Source organism: Anser anser, assembly GCF_964211835.1.
Source record: "Anser anser genome assembly, chromosome: 14".
NCBI lineage: Eukaryota > Metazoa > Chordata > Aves > Anseriformes > Anatidae > Anser > Anser anser.
This window is the reverse complement of record NC_139735.1, coordinates 14470146-14486993: the sequence shown is the minus strand read 5'-3', so window position 1 is coordinate 14486993 and position 16848 is coordinate 14470146. Positions and strand designations below refer to the sequence as shown.

Genomic DNA, 16848 nt, shown 5'->3' with positions numbered 1-16848 from the left:
GCTGGAAGTGGGTTTTATGCATGCTACACAGCTTGGTGTGCCCGTCCCCAAAAGATGGAGAAAATGGCTGAAACCTCCCTCTGCACATTTTGTTTTCCTAAGAAGTTCTCTCCCTGAGGCTCCCGAGAGGGTTGGATCCACGTCCAGACTTTGGGAGAGGACTTAGAGCAAGCTGAGCTTTTAACATGTGAGTTACAGGAAGAGGCACCTGCAGTAAAACCAAGTAAACCCACATAACCCACCCACTGCTGCTGCGGGGTGACGGGGATGGCCTCGGGGACTGCGGGCTGGTGGCAGGGAAGCTCCTGCCCCTGGTGGAGCAGCTCTGTGTGCTGCACAGCACCAACGAAACTGGTGCTGGGTCCTCACACCTCAGCACAACACCCTGGGCACAGCAACGGCCTCTGCCCTCTGTGGTTTCGTGTTTGCTATGAATTGGGTGCAGGGAGCATCGACACTTGGTATTTAGCACATGCACAAATGCAGAGGTGGAAACTGCATTTTGCTGTGGGGACTTCTGTGGGTGTGAAGGTGAATGAGGTGCTCCAAGCCAGCATCTGCTTAGTTCTTGGTACTGGGAAACGCCTTTCCGTGGGGCTGAAAGCAGATCTTTCCTGTTGTGCTAGGAAACGTAACTCCATCTGCCTCAAAATCCCCTTCAGTTATGCCATTTTAAAAATAAAATAATTCTAGCCCACCTCAAAACAGGCAGATTTGTTCTGCCTCTGTTCTGAGAGGAGCCAATTAAACATAATTATTTGTCGTGATCAAAGATCAGTGTAAGAGACACTCATGCTCTTACATTCCCTGTATCCAGGGAGGCCCAAGGAAAAAAAAAAGCCAATGTTAAAAGGAGACGTGCGAGGAACCGAGCTGAGCCACGAGGATAGACGGGGATAGACCGCAGCCACTTCCCCCACCAGGTGCTGCAAACCTTGCTTGCGACCCCCTGAAGTTTTCCACACACTGCTGTCCCATAAATCAGGTGGATAAACGGGGTTTTGCTGCCTCGCTGCTTGTGAAGAAGCTGCCGGGCTTGCGGCCCTCCGGCTCGCACCCTGGCTGGTGGCAGGGGGGGTGCCTGGTCCCAGGGGGCTGGGGTCAGCCTGCGCTGTAAGCTGCGGGCACCACAGATGCCAGAGGCTTCACAAAGGAATAAAAAAAAGGAATTCTGCACTTTTAACAGCATACTGAAGGATCGCTTTTAACTCCCTTTATCGGACGGGTTTCGCTTAGTCATTAGGCAAATCCCTTCTGAAAACCCTTTCGTTCTGAGGCTCACAAGTACTAATCTGCATACATCATGTCATTACCTTCGCAGTTTACAAGGACAGGGATTTACATCTCGCTCCAAGATCCCCTACTGTGTGGTTGTCTTCTCTGATTATTAATTTTTTGTGCTCTTTAGTTGGTAAGTTCGGGGAGGCAGAGTGCACTTCTCTCCTACAGCACCAGCCATGCTGCTGATACAGCTGCCAGACCCCTTCCTACTTCACTCTTCCAGTGGCAATCCACAGCCTGAAGCCACTTGGTCTAGTTTTCCACTGGCTTTTCAATAGCTCTCTCTGCATTTTGGTATTTAATTCTTTGGCTGATGGTGCGAAAGAAAATCCCCAAGATGATGCCTCCCCCGGGAGGCAGCAGTCTGGCACCCTGTGCTCCGTGCCATTGCTGCTGCTACGTCCCGTGTCATCCGGTCTGAACGGCAGACAACGGTGTCCTTCAAAAGCAGCTAGTCGCCTCTAACAAGGTTAAATCTATGTGCAGTGGAAAAAAATGTACTGTAAAAATAGTTTTTATTATTGGCAGGAGCATAAGCGAGAGTGCAGCTTCAGGGAACAGTGAGGAGCTTTGGCCTAATTACTGGAAATTTGTGTTTCAGAGTAAGATAAGAGACTCAGCAGCACGGGCACAATGCACAGGTCAGTGAAGGACGCAATTACTGTGATGAGCAGTGCGGGGAAGCACAGTGATTCACTCCGTCCCTTTCTGGTTTGTGCACCAGCAGTTCCTGGTGCGTTTGGTGACGGGCAGGGCAGCAGGGCTGGGAAGGGCTTGTGCTGGGGACGAGCCCGAGGCACCCCGCGAGGTGCTTGGACATGGAGAGAAAGCACGTGCAGAAAAACAAAGTTTTCCCTGTCTTTTGTAAGTAGTGTAGGCTATTTAAAATGTGTGTGTGAGTATAAATGCAGCTATTTGGATATGTGTGCATATGTATTTGTGTGTGTATATGCACATACAGATCTGAAAACCCAGTAAGGAGCAGCATAAGCAAGCTGAAAGCTAAGCCAGCAGACAATTCCTGGGGCAATCATGTTCCAGAGGATGAGGCATCCTTTAATTTCAGCAGTAGCGTGGAGATCCATAATCTGTGTTTTGTAGCATCACCTGTATCATTTAAAAGCCACGTTAATGCTTTTTCATGGAAATCATCTGCGCGAGTTTCAGAGCGGCACCCATTAGCTAATGAAAGTGGTCTTTGGGAGGGAATCTGCAGATTCCTCCGGTCTGGGCTTGGGACGGCGGAGCTGGAGGCTCCCCCTCCCTCTGACTGCGGGGCTGCAGTCGCCCTGGAGGCCTGTCCCCTCCTCAGCAGCTGCCTGAGACTTCCAGCCCCTTCCCGGTGTTTGCAAGTGTCTCTACCTCCCAGCTCAGGTGAGGCATTTTGGTGCTACCCCAAGGTGAGACCAAGCTGAAATCTGTTTTTTCTTCCCTGGTAGCAATCCAAGCATGAATTATTTGCACAGCTGGCCTGTAGAGTCACGCTGGCACGAGGGGAAATTCCTGTTACCTCTTTGGCTATTTCAGGATGCTCCAGCAGTATGTGTATGCTTGCATGCACAGAAAGAGGCAGAGCTAAAGAATTAAACTATTTAGGGCCATCCTGGAGCTGTGCCACACTTCTGCCCGGGGGACTGGCAGCTGTGGAGGGAGCTGCCTCACTGAACACCAAACCCGGCACTTCTGGTGGAAAGGGCTGCGGACAGAGAAGGAAGCCTCTAGGATGAGACCCAGGTAGGCCAGTTCCTCCCTGTGTGATGTGCCAGGGTGCCGCAGTGGTGCTTAAATTTAGGCTTGGTGGCCTTAACAGGTTTGTTTTAGGGAAATCTTTTTAGAAGAGAACTGCTATTTTAAAATCGTGGCAATAAGCATATTGAGTGAGTGCATTCCAGGTCAAGTGACAAGAAGCACTAGAAGATTTGCTAACAGGAGGAACAGTAGGTGGTAAATGGGAAAGGCTTTTAAGACTCTGCCTGATGGTATGAAACAATCAGCTTTGTAAGGCCCGGCGCAGGCTGCCCCGTCCCGCACTCGGCTGTTGCAGTGTAAACACACTTGGCAATAATTGCCGCAGCTCCAGCGCGCTCTGCCACCCCTGCGCTTCCCCATACTGACAGCCCTGTGCCCACATAGGCCAGCGAACCGGCACTACAGCAGGATCGAAATCACCAAAAGAGATTCGGAATAAAATTTAACATTTTTAAGGGTGCTTAGATGTATGGCAATTGTTGCCCTTTAGCGTGGCTTGTTGCACAAAGCTGAACTGCAAAGCTCTGTGGGTCCTGAGGACGTGGCATTGCCAAGGCCTGCTGGCGTAACAGTGGGTTCAGGTGGGTGAGGTGAGCTGGGGAAGAAGCTTAGGGTCGCGTAGGTGCGCTGGAGCTGCTGCGAGGGATGGCGGCTGGAAACGGCGGCATAGCTGGGTGCTGCTGACCTCCTCTGGCAAAACGCAGGCAGACGCTGAGGGAAGCAGCTGCCCTCGCTGCGGGCGTCGGGATGGGGACAGGGTTTATCTCACCGCAGGAATTAACGTTGGCACTGGTGGAGCTGAGGCTGCTGGCTGCCATCAGGAACGTGAGGGTAGGAGCAGAGCCATCCGGCCCCACAGCTCCCGTGCCACGGGAAGGCAAGGCTATGAGGGGCAGGGCTGCCCCCCGCCTAAGTTAGAGCAGCCTCAGTTGTCGTGTCACTTTAAATGAAATGACAGGATTTCTGGTCCCTTTCAACTTATTTAAATCTATTATTTAGACTTCCCTGGGCAGCAGCTGTGTTTCATCACCATTCATGTATTCTAAGTACAGAAGAGTTCAAGGCCAAATTACCAGAACAGCTTCATAAAGTAGCATTTGTATGCCCCAATACTGCACCTTCCTATTTGCTACACCTCCCTTCCACACGCCAACAATATTCACGGCAGCTAAGTGAGTGCTTCTCTTTTTTCATGTGAAATGTGTTGTTTGGGCAGGCACCTCCTATGAATGCTTCCTTGTCCATAACTCAGCCTGTAGCCTAGCAAATAGGCAAATAGTGGCTCTTCTGGTCCGTGTCCGCTTTGGGCTGACTTGACATCCATCTACTTAAAAGTTTAAGTGTCCATATAGTGCCCAGGATCTCTGCAACACAGTTTTTCTATCCCATGAAGGGCTACTCTCCAGGGAAGACAGTTTTCAGTTAAACAAGTTCTTGTATCTCTTTCTGAAGCTTTTGACTTGGCTGTAGTTTTTTGCACGTGCATAACATTATGAAAATAGTGATTGGGACCAAAAATACAGTTTTGAATGTCTGGGGTCTCAGCGTTACACTGATTGCGGAAGGGAGCAGGTCATTTGGCTCCGTTTGCACGCTGTTTGCTCACTAATGGCTGTCGGTGAGTCTGCACAAATGATGTTTCCCATCCATATAGATACCCATAAGTGTCTGTAATTTCTCTGAATACTTTTCACTGCAGTCGCACTACAGAGAATAAGAGGAAACCTCAAATTCAATTCACAGAAAACGTAAATAGATTTGTCACATAGAAAGCTGCTAATTCATTTGCAGACATTTCTCTTCTGGGGTTTAACCACCAAATTAAAAAAAAAAAAAAGGGTATAATTAAATGCAAAGACCTTTAACTTATGTCCTTAACAAGTAAGACTCACTGGAATTTCTGTTTCTGCAGCGCAAGCACATTATCATCCATCATCAATAAATCTGTAATCATTTTAATAGCTCAAATTCAATCAGCCCTACAAGCCTCGTTTTCCATAAGTTTCTGCTATAATGGAGCTAGTAATTTCATATTTAAAAGAAAGATCTTTTATCTCATGGGTAATGACTTTAAAATAACAGGAGAGCCATAACAGGATCAAAGGGCATAAGATACAAGGATTGCTTTGATATGCTGTGGGTTGTGCCAGACAGGGAGCAGCTAAACCTCCTAGCTCTTGGAGATGCTTTCTGAATTTTTCATGGGACACTGAGCACACCTTCTCTGCACCCCAGCTGCTTCACCTCTCACCAGAGAGGTCCCCAGCCCACGGTGACGTCCTCCTGATGCCCTCCAGCCCCAGGAGGTGGCCTCTGTCCATGCCCTGGCTCCCACCAGGGCCCTGGGCAGTGCTCTGGTGCTGCTGGGTGAAAAATGTTCAGCTGTGAGTCGCTCCCAGAATCGCAGCCATGTTTTTGGGTAGCAGGGTGAATGTGGCTCACCACCAACAAAACATCTCTTCGGGGGTTAGATCATTGAAACATGGCTTATTGTGTGCTGCTGGGCACACAGAGAGTGGGCTTGACTGGGAAAATAAACATTAAAATCCTCAAGATATTTACTGTGCTGGCTGCAATCAATATGATGGTAATTAAACTTAAATGATTTGAGAATACATTACAGCATTGTGTGGTTTTGGTAGGTTTGTGGAAAACACTTCTGTTGAAAGAATTTCAAGTAAGATGACCAGCAACGCCTTCACCACAGGCATATATTCAATAGTTTGTACTGCTGCCATGTGTTCAGAGCCACTGTGGTGCTACGGTGGTGCTCAGTGAAGTTCAGGGTGGGCAAGGTTGAAATCCAAAGGGTTTGGGGCGAGTAAACGGGGTTGCCAATGGTGTCCTTGAGAAGTAAGTGTGCCTGCTGGAATTAATGCTGATGGTGATTTAAACCACTTTTGTTGCAAAATGACAGCTCTCTTACACCAGATTATGATCATAGGCTAATAATAGTAAGTAATCCTTCCCTGTACTTCCTAAACCTTTCCAAACCTGCAAGCACGGCTGTCACAGCACTGCTGGCTCTGTGGGATTTTCCACGTGCCTTGGGACTCCTGTTTGCAAGGACGTGGGGCAAAAATTTACCCTTCCAGACCAGCAGGGCCTCTGCACCCCCTGGGCAGAAGCAAGATGGTTTGGTCCCATCGAAACAACAACGTGGGTCAGTTTGGCATGCAAAATAGAACAAATTCATTGCTTTATGTCTAAAACATGTTCTCCAGTGACATCGTCAGAACATCTGAGCTATTTTGTGTGTGTGATGCTTTTTAAATCAGTTCAATGAAATCTTCAGGACAATTTGCTAAACTTTTTGCAGTTCTCCCCAAGCTGTGCAGTAGGAGGTTGCATGTAGTTGTTGAACGTAAAACAATGGGAAGAACGCACAAAACAGCAGATGGTTTTTCCATCGTGTCATCCTCTTTCAGAAGGCATTCTCAAATTGTGAGAGCTCAGCACAGTGCGTTGGGCTCATTAGGCTGGTGTTGGACCTGCTGCTGTACCGATGCACAACATCTTCTCATCATCGAGGCTACTGGGGTTTTAAACACAGAGCCCTGCACAGCATCGCTGTTCTGCCGGTGAGACTTCACATCTCCAGCTGTGCAGAGCTGGCTATTTACATTGCAGGTGTCTCAAGGGACAGCAGAAGACTCTCACCTGGCAGAGGGACTGTTTAAAGCACAAAGAATCAGAATGGCAAAATGCATTGTGATCAAAATGACGTGTTTCAGGAGCAAGGCAGAAAGAAACACCTTTAAAAACAGATCCTCTTGGGCCCCGAACGGTGCGGCCACATCTACAGGCATGAACTTCCCAGATGTTTCTCTAGAGTTTACACATAGCAGCTCTTGGGCCATGCTGTTCCCGAGGCAGGGCCATACCCACAGCGGTCCTGCAACGCGCGGTGAGTGCTCCCGCGGGGCTCCCGGCAGTCCCCGTGCCCGGCTGTGCCGCCTGCTTCGGGCTGTGAATGGCACACGCAGGGAGGCTGCTGCCGAGCGGGACCCAGGGTGCAGGGTCTGGTGGTCTGGGCTGAGCCTTGGGGCCCGGTTTGAGTGTGAGATTCCCAGGGAAACGTGCGTCTTTAGAGAACAAAACCGTCGGTTCTTGGGACACTGAGGTTAAACCTTGGGGGTGGGTTGTGCTGTATGGAGAACAAATACCTTGTGCACATTAATCCTCCATTAAGTACTTTGGCTGCAGAGACCCCTTCCAACCTCAACTATTCTTTGATCAATGAGACACTGAAATGGCTCATTGTAGCATTCACTCCAGTCCAATTCTGCCTTTTCAACCCGACATCCATAACGCGCACAGCCACTTACAGCCCGAAGCAAATGCACAGCCCTTAGGCTGAAGGTCTGGCCCAAAGGAGAGGTCCAAGTGCCCGCTGTGGCTCCTCGGGTGGCGATGCTGGCAGCAGGACCGGCACAGCCTGGGCACAGCCGGCTCTGCTGGAGCACCCAGGACTCGATCTCTCTGCTCAGTGCCTGAGCCTTGCAGCCCGGGGCTTTGGTTCACCTTGTGAAACAGCACCCTGTGTTCTGGCAGTGTTAAAAGAGGGGTCGGGGTTGTTCACCGTGAATCTGCCATTTCTTGGTAGAATTCAGTGCAAATCACCCAGATTAGCTGCTTAACATAACTGTAAGCATGAATTATGGAAGGACAAGATATATGTCAAATGGTTTGAAACTTGGTGATGGTTTGCCTCGCGGTAATGTTGGCAGCAGTGCTGAAAGTTCAGGTTCTTGCTGAGACAGGGAATGAGCTATTTGTGGTTCTGCTGGCCTTTGGGAAATGAGTTGAAGGACTCCTCCTAGTTTCTGCCAGACAGGTGTCCTGTTGCTTCCGCTGTTTTTCGTTCTCTTTGCCTGGCATCATACCAGCATCATACCATCTCTTTGCTTGGCATCATACCATCAAACCTCATCTTCATCAAAGCAAAGGCTGTTCTTCTTGTGTTAGCGGTATAAATGGCAGGCAGCTGCTTACATAGTCACAGCTAATTGAGTTAAGAGACTTTTCCTGTTCATTCTTGAAAGAACTGCCTGTGAGAAGGCTCATACTCAAAAATCCCATGTATTAGTCTGGTGAAGTACCCACAGTAATGCCTGTCCACTGTGGCAGCTGCCCAGGTAGTGCTACCGGGGAGTAACACTGCTCTCCTCCAGCCTATGTTATCACCACCCTGCCTATAAACACTCGTTTCAAAAAGGTGCTGTTAACTGGAAGCCAGATGTGCTGCCAGAGGAACTGAAACCTCTTCTGCTGTGCAAGGAGACTTGCCATCATGTGGCTGGCTTCTTTCTTTTGATACTTCACAGGTTGTTGCTGGGGGTCATCACTTCTCTGTTTATAGCCTCTGCAGTGTCTCTAAAGCGTGTTCTTAAGGCATGATTTGCCCTTAAAAAGAAAAAAAGCTGTGGTGATCTTCTGAGGCAAACCATTTGCCAGCAGTGATGCCAGGACCTGCTGCTGGGGCACCTCCGTGCAGCACAACCTGGCTATGTGCCTTTGGGTTCCAGCAGGGCGTTCCCTTTGGGGGTCCCTGCTCCTTTCCCAAAGGCACAACATTTGCTGAAATCAGCCCCGTGGTGGGGTTTAAGTCTGGCTGGAGCCAGGGGATGGACTTTTTCTGAACCAGCCCTGTCAGCAGCACCCCGCAGGACGATTTGGATGGCATTGTGGTTACAGGACTAATTCATTGCTTTTCTTTGGGATTGAGCACATTTCTCTGCCTGACCTTAATTGCTGTCAAGGCAATGATTCTTCTTGCTCAAACACTTGTCGAATTCCTGACATTAAAATTTTAAATTATAATTAAGCTGAAATAAAGAAATCACACGGCGCCTCTCACAGCCTCATTATTTTGTGCTGATTAATGTTGCTGCAAACCCGCCGAAGCTGGTGAGCTGCGAGGAGCCGAGGTTAGGTCCTAACCTTTAAAAGCCCTGCAGAGTTTAATCAGGGGCAGTCGCCTCTCAATAGGATTTTTGAGACCAATCTGTATTTTTCCTCGCAGGATAGAACTCTGCGTTTAATTGCATAGGAAGGTCTAAAGAGCCTGCAGAGAGGAAGCAACTTACTGTCAGGTTCTTTAATTTTTAAAAGCAGCATTTGAGAACACAGCTGCTGGGTTATGGGGTTGCTTTCCAGCTGTATGGGCTCCTCTTCAAACCACTGCGTGCAAGAACCACTTGGCTGAGGGTGATGCAAAGAATTTTATAGGCCCCGTGCAGATTCATTTTGACATTTAAATAATTTAGGGAATGTTGTATATAGTATTATAAACTGTGAGTCATCCTTGTGGTTGTAACCCAATGTGCCAGATAACACAGGAGCAGAAAGGTCTTTTAATTGCATGTGGAAGTGATATTTTTCATAGTGACCGTACTTCTGGGCTTGGAATAAATGTTCATTTCCACAGAGGCCCTTGCCGCAAGTTGTACGGTGTTTAACCAAGTGGCAAGGTTAAAAAATACCTCGTTTAAAAGCAAGTTTTTAACTCTGATGCTTCTGGGTGACTTTATCCATGGGGATCCCCAGGTGTCGTCCAGCTCCCAGTGCTGGTTTATTGCACAGACTTTCCAGAAGTTAAACTGATGAGGCCATTCTGAAGAGATGCCCAAAGCTTTACAAGTCCTTTGTATGCTGTGTTCTGTCTAGTGAGGGCTTGGAACAGGAGGGGTCTAAGCTGGCTGAAGACAAAGCCCATTTCTGTTGTGTAATGACTGTTGAACTTTCAGTGCTTTGAACCCTATACGAAGCTAAATGCAACTCTGGAAAGTTCCATAGGAAAGCGACATTATTCCATTTAGGAAAGAGATGTCTGCCCCATAAACCCGAGGCCAGCAGCACTGATAAAGGAAGGCTGGCTTCATTTCCCTGCTCCTCCCCACTCCATGCAGAGGTTTTCATCTTTGATTTGGGCAAAAAGAAAAGACCAGAAGGAAAATGAACATCCCTCCCTCTTCCTCACTGGATTCAGGCAAACAGCTCGAAAAGCCTTAAGAACCGAAACCCCTCCGTGAGCTGCCCTCCTCTGCTCTGGAACACCACCTGAGGCCCAGCCTGTGCAACAAGGCCTCTCTGCTGCTGATTTTAATGCTACGCAAGCCTGAGAAAGGACCGAAGTGTAGCACAAAGGCCTTGGTAGCTGTTCCAAAACCTTCTCCCAAAGAAAGTTGCTTGATGCCATCACTTTTGTAAGCTTCTCACTGTGGTAAGGGAAGTGCAAAGAGGACGGAGCCGGGCTCTGCTCAGTGTGCCTAGGGGCAGTGGGCACGACCCAGAGCACAGGAGGTCCCCTCAGACCCCAGGAGCTTCAAACACGAGGTGCCGGGCACCCTGCTCGGGGTGGCCCTGCCGGAGCGGGGCTGGGGCTGGATGGAGCCCGAGGCCCCTTCCCACCTCAGCCAGACGGCGATTCTGTGAAACAGCCTGAGAGGCAGAAACGTGCGCGTTCGTGTTCCTGCAGGCCACAGCTGAGCACACCCATAGTTTATAGCTCCACAGTGCAGCACAAGCAGCATTTACTCATCATTTTTTATCATCTGATTAAGAGGTGAAAACAAATTGTGGCTGTTGAGGTTTACCGTGTAAACCTGAGGAACATGAGATGGGAGTTTAATGGGGTCTCGACTTTCCTTGCTAAACCTGATGATTAGGGCTATAAATTAAACGCTTAAGGAAATGAACTGTTCACTAATAAGTAGACTTAAAATAATGCAAGCATTGAAAAAGCTTGGTAGGAAAAGTGCTATCTGGTGTTACACACAGCTGAAGTTACACTGGCTGGTTTTTAGTCTTGGAAGTAACCTGAGGTCTGGCTTATTTTTGACATCACTGTGGTGTCTGTTAGTGGGGGTGGCGTATTATGACAACACTTCATTTTTTTAATTGTTCACTTGAATTTACGTTTGTTTACTGAGATGCTAAAATGAACCTAGAGTAGTAATAAAAGCAGACTATATAGCAGACTCAGTCAAAACAGCTGACTGGGGGAAACAGGTTTGTGCCAAATAACATCACTTAGATTAAAGCAAGATTTTTCTTTTCTTTTCTTTTTTTATTAAACTGTATTGCTGTCTACAAAATATCCCATAATAATTCTTTCTTTTTTAAAAAGAAGAAATTGCTTTTACTTCACTTCTGCTCTGTGTCACTTGGAGATTCCTGCGCAGCATCACAGTGGAGGGGTCACAATTTTAAATACTGGGCAGATGCAGCTAACAGTCAACTTGTTTCATTGTACCACAGATAGGAAAAGCTTCTGTTTAAAAACAAATTGGGAAGAATATTCAGGTATCAGCTTTTGAACATGATAACAATGCTACTGTAATGTCTCAGGACTCTTTCTGCAGGAATTCAGTTTCAGCAATAAGCTCAGAAAATTCCCCTTACTTCCTTACATCCAATGCAGAGATTGGAAAACTGGGTGTAGATTGCTGATTCAGAGAATTTCAGTAAATTGATAGATTTTTGCTAGAGCAGATCTTTAAAAATCATAGTTATTGCTAGTCTTTGTGGTATACTGACTGTAGCCAGTACTGGCCACAGCAGTACTACAGGAGAGAGCTTCAGCCAGACACACTGCACCTGCATCGATTGTGAACCTTCTCAGCCCTTGCTGTGGTTTACTATTGCTGCTGTATCCTGCCAAGGCAGTCATTGGAAATAACATTTCTTAAATTGCTCTATAAATTTAAAATTAATATGGAGGTCGTGCATGTTCTTGTGGAAGCTAAGCCACTTTTAATTGATTCATGTTCTCCATAAATGAGCTTGCAGCTGAAGAGATCACTTCATTAGTGCCCCAATCACACATTTTTCAAGTGGGATGTTTTCAGTGTACATGTCACCAATTCACAGAGCTGTGTACTAGCAAGTTGGAGCAAAGCTCTTCAGTAAAATCACTGAAAGGTAGGTGCAGCCTTAAAGGCGGGCAGGGGCACTGCTGGAAAGCCCCCTGCTTTCAGGTGCGAAGTGTTGCCCTCTCTTGTCCTACAGTCCCGGCATGCTGGTGGGTTGCACAGGGACTGCAGCCGCTGAGAGTCACTGCCTGAAACCCAGCAGGCAGCGCCCAGAGCGCGCCTTGTGTCAGCAGCACCAGCCGTTGGGGCGTTCGGAACCACAGGGGTGTCCTTGGAAGTCACACTATTAAAACAACAATTTGCCAGTGGTGTGAGGGACAGGTTGAGAGCTGGACGCCTGTAATATTCATCCCCTTCCTCCTTGCTGAGAACATTGCCATGTTCTGCCCCCAGGTACTGTCCTGGTAATCTCGCTGGAATGAGAACCACTGCTTTCACCTGATTAGTGGCCTGGGAACCTGGTCTCAGCATAGCTCTGATTGCCAGTAATAAAGGCAATTCGATTCTCCCCCTTGCCCGAGCTGCCTCGGAAATTCACTTTGGACAGATAACATCACCATTTTACAAAGGCATGCTTAAAAAATTGAAATGTTATTTCCCACAAGAAGATCAAACTGCCGAATATCCCCTTGTTTTAGATTTGAGACGCTCGTCAGAGGACGCTAAGAGCTGGCTTAATGCTGCAGGCAGCTGGGCACAACTCTTTTTTTCTCTTCTGGTTTTGCATGCAGCATCGAAATCAAATCTGAGCAGAATGGATCTGCTGAACAGGTAATGTGTGTGCTCCCACAGACATGCTTGGACTTTGTGCCCTGCTACACTGACATCAACAGCTCTGACCTTTTGTACTAATGAAGCATTGCAGCATTTGGTAGGACATGAGTAAAGCCAGGCTCAAAATAACATGTGAATGTAGAAACACCACAGTACAACTTCAAGAGTCATTATTCTGTATTTATGTGGCAAATATTGAAATTTGATGTAGTGCAGTGGGGGAAGTTCCAGATTTTACCGATTACTTATGACCATTTGGAAGAGCTGCCTGCTGAAGTCAGCTGTCTCAGAAAAGAAGCAGAGTAATGGGAATCTAACATCAGCCCAAGAACTGCTATGATCCCGTGTGTTGCAGCCGGTTTAAGATTGCGGGCCCAGTAGGTTGGAGATGGAGGTGACAATTTTGCACAGATTGTGTTTTCCTCCCTATTAAATACAGTAGCACAGCTTTGCAGCCAAATTCAGCACCAGTTGTGTGAGATATGTTTGAAAAGTCATACACACGTGCACTTGGAAACTTCAAGAAGTCAAATGAAAATACATTGCACATTACTGCGCTTTTTATCAGAAAAGAGTTTAACAGTATTCCTAGCTTTAAAAAGTCAAATCAATGGCATGTCAGGGAACAGGCTCCAGGGACTGAAGACCTTTTTGGTGGTTGCTAATGCAGTGATGATTTCCTGTCTAAAGCCAACAGGATCAATAACTCCAGTTAGCGAGAGAACCCTTCAGGGGAGAAAGAGCTGGTGTCAGAGGAGCTCATTGGGCTGTTTAAGTAACAATATTTTATAGATCCAACAAACAAGCTATTCCCAGCCCAGTAAGCAGCATTCCTCAGCTGCAGGTCAGTTACAGCAGAAATTAATTTAGCTCAAAAATGCATGTAGGTTGTAGTACCATCCACGGCATTGCAGAATTAATTTTCTGCACTCCCCATTCAAGCCTGGCTCTCCGTGAGGCAGCTCCCAAAGGTTGATCACAGGCTTGCCCTTAACTACACGGAGCGCTTTGGGAGATGCCGTGTGTAATTCATCCCGTGTGGTCGGATAGGTATTTCCCTTTGGCATCAACTGTAATAGGGAGGTTTTATCCATCCCAACAGATCAATGCCTGCTTGAAATATAGTCACAAATGAGCATCAGCTCTGCCAGATTAACAGGTCAGAGAATGCCTCCTAACGCAGACCTTCAGAACAGTTTGAATTGGGAAAATGTTTGCTGATTAGGCTGTGTTTTGCATTCACATTTAAATGGTATGGAAGGACCCAGGCAGGTCAGCTCCAATCCGTTCCCTCTTGGCGTGCTTGATTGCCATTGTCTGATCTCAATCAAGAGCTCGCGAGGAGCTGCATATATTAAAAGCCAGCTATGGTTTCAATTTACATGTTGATGCAAAGTATAAATCCAGTGTATGAAAAGGCTTTCTGCAGAGAAATGCACGTTAACTGGCTAGGGAAGGCGCCCCACTGCCCTGCTGTTTGTTAACAGGGAAAGCCCTGTGGGTGACATGGTGCTTGGAGGCTGCCTTGGGCACAGCCATCTCGAGATGATAAAGTTCTCGATCCTTGGGGAAGCAAGGGGGGTGCTCAGCAGAACTGCGCTTTGGGTAGGGCTGATTTTGGTCTAGTTAGGGACTGCTTGATGGGATCCTTCGGGAGGCAGTTCCAAAGGGTAAAGGAGGCCAGGAAGGCTGGACATTCTTCAAGAATGCCTTTTTTTTTTTTCTTTATTGTGCATATTCTGTATGGTCTATATGCTTATTTTTTGTTTGTAAGGTAGCTGAGCCCAGCGCAGTGGCACGTTGCTGCCAGGTACCCAGAGGGCAGCAGGATGGGTGCCCACCTGCCCACACGGGCTGCTTCAGGAGCTCTCAGTGTGAGAGTCTCCGAGGAAGGTGTCTGGCTAGGGAAGCCTCCTGGCATTTAGATGTTCAGGGACCTTCCTGCAGCCAGGGCGCTTTGTGGCAGAAGATTGTGGCTGGAAGCCTTGGATTTGAAGGTGTTTCTGTATGTGCTTCGGTGCAGTAGTCTGCCCAAAGTGGGCATTGCTAGCATTTAGCTTCATCTTGGACTGCCTCTGGGAATGATTCTCCTTAATTTGCTTTAGCCAAATATATTTCTAACCCTACAAAAATGGGTCATGTTGGTTTTGTGTGCTTTTTTTCTCTCTGTTCTCACAGATTCTTTTCTTGCCATGCAAATATTGATCTTGGATCAGTGTAGGTGTATCTCTGCTCCCACTGACCTTGCAGAATAATTTAGAGGGACTGCAGTTAAAATAATTCAGTGTTTTTGACTACCTCATCCTTAATATGAAGTGACAGCTCTTCTTAATGCGTGATATCAAATCAACAGTGTTGCTTAGACTATCTTAACCCTATGGAGGAATATCACTCTATGCTTAGCAACTGAAATAGGATTTTAAGTTTGAATGCTGTATCCAGATCCCTATATTTAGCTCTTCTTGTTTCAAAGGTATTCAACATGCAAATCCCTGTGCTTCTATTTTATATAAATCCTATTTCAGTTATTTGCATTTAAAATTTGGTTGGAGTTGCACGAAAAGCTCTGCATAGCTTAAGACAGCTTGCTTTGGAGGCAGAAAAGGAGAAATACCTCCCACTGAGAAGTAACGACCAGGAGTTCAGAGCTGTTCTTCAAAATGGGGCAGAGATGACGTGTCTGACAGTGCTGTTTTTTCCACGGTGAGTAATGCTGCCAGTCCAGCTCCCCATCTTTGTTGGTACAGACCACTGTCATTGATGCTTGGCACTATACCCACAGACGGGAACGCCAAGAGCACTTAGTAACCTATGATTCAGTTCAGCAGACCAAGATAATGCATTCTGTACATAAATAAAAATATGCATTTGGTCTACTAGTAACCTTTTTCTTGGAAAGGAAAGGAATTATCTGAGCAGGGTGTCCTTTTTCTTTAAACAGCTCTGCAGAGATGAAGTGCCTGTGTCTGTATACAGCCAGTCCTTGGGGGGAAATGTAGCTCAGGTAAGAGGGGTTTATTTCTTGCCCCTACATGTGCCACAGAGGCATCCGTTTTGCCAGTCCGTGGTCACCCCTTCTCCTTTAATCACATGCAGTGATCTTCCTTGCAGCATGGGCTGTTTCCAGCCTCTGATAGAGCAGGAGCACTTCCAACGTTGCTGAGAAGAAGGGAGTCATTGGGGTACTCCCCAGTGTTGTCATTGCAGAAGAGAGCATCTGACGCAACCCTTGCAAGTGGCTGGATTCTTGAGTGAAAGCTGCTGATCACTGACCAAGAGCTGTGTAAACATCTCCTTCTCTGGAGAAGAAAATTGATTCGCCTGGAGGTGAAATCCAAGGAGAGCCTGAGATAATTTATAGTTACGCTTTACAGAAATCAGCACCCAAATAATAGCTATCAGGCTCTGGGAGTTTGTGCTTCTGTAAGGACACCTCATGACATGGTTGAACATGCTGTGGGACAAGGAGCAAGAGAGGCAGGGTATCTCCTGCCAGCTGTCACACTGGATAAGGAAGGGAGCCAAGCTCTCTTCTTCCTACCACCCTGGTTAAGATGGGACTGTTGCCCTAGTTTGCACAGGACAGCTTTATTGGAGTTAAGAACACTCTGATGCTAACCTGAAGAGCAGCAGTGTCCCAGCGTCTCTGTCAGAAGCCACAGGACCTATTCTAGTGGTAGGTTTTTTCTATTATTTCTCTCTATTGAGTTTATTTTTCTGAGATGGACAAGGAGAGGGCCAGTGGGCTAGATACACTTGGTGACCAGCCCTCTTTGGTCATGCAGCAGGTAGGCATCCAGGTCCATTAGACACTAGACTTCCCAGGGGCTCTCTGGAGAAAAAAAAATGGTTAAAGTTGGCTGTGATTTACTTCAATTACATTGGGAAAATGCAAGTTGGGCACTAGTGAAAGACATCTCGTTTCACTACGTTGAGATTTTGTTTCTGTCCTCTTGCTTGGAGGATGATTTTCAAATTAATGTGAAGGCAGCAGGCTTTCCTGTTGACAGTAACTTGTGACCTGTGTATTCAGTGACCCGTACTGAGGATAAAAAAAAAAAAAACATCCAAACAAAAAGCAGCAGCAATAGATGCAATACCTGCTTTATGAAAAATGAACTCACAATGTAATAGAGTGCAGACGCCAGAAAAATCAGGGCTCTTGTAC

At 47.2% G+C, this 16848-nt stretch overlaps 1 protein-coding gene across 2 annotated transcripts in view; it reads left to right on the top strand.

Annotated features, from left to right (window-relative positions):
* The window catches only part of KCNIP1 (potassium voltage-gated channel interacting protein 1), a 256038-nt gene that overhangs the window by 84870 nt on the left and 154320 nt on the right, over positions 1-16848 (top strand). The window lies entirely within an intron of this gene.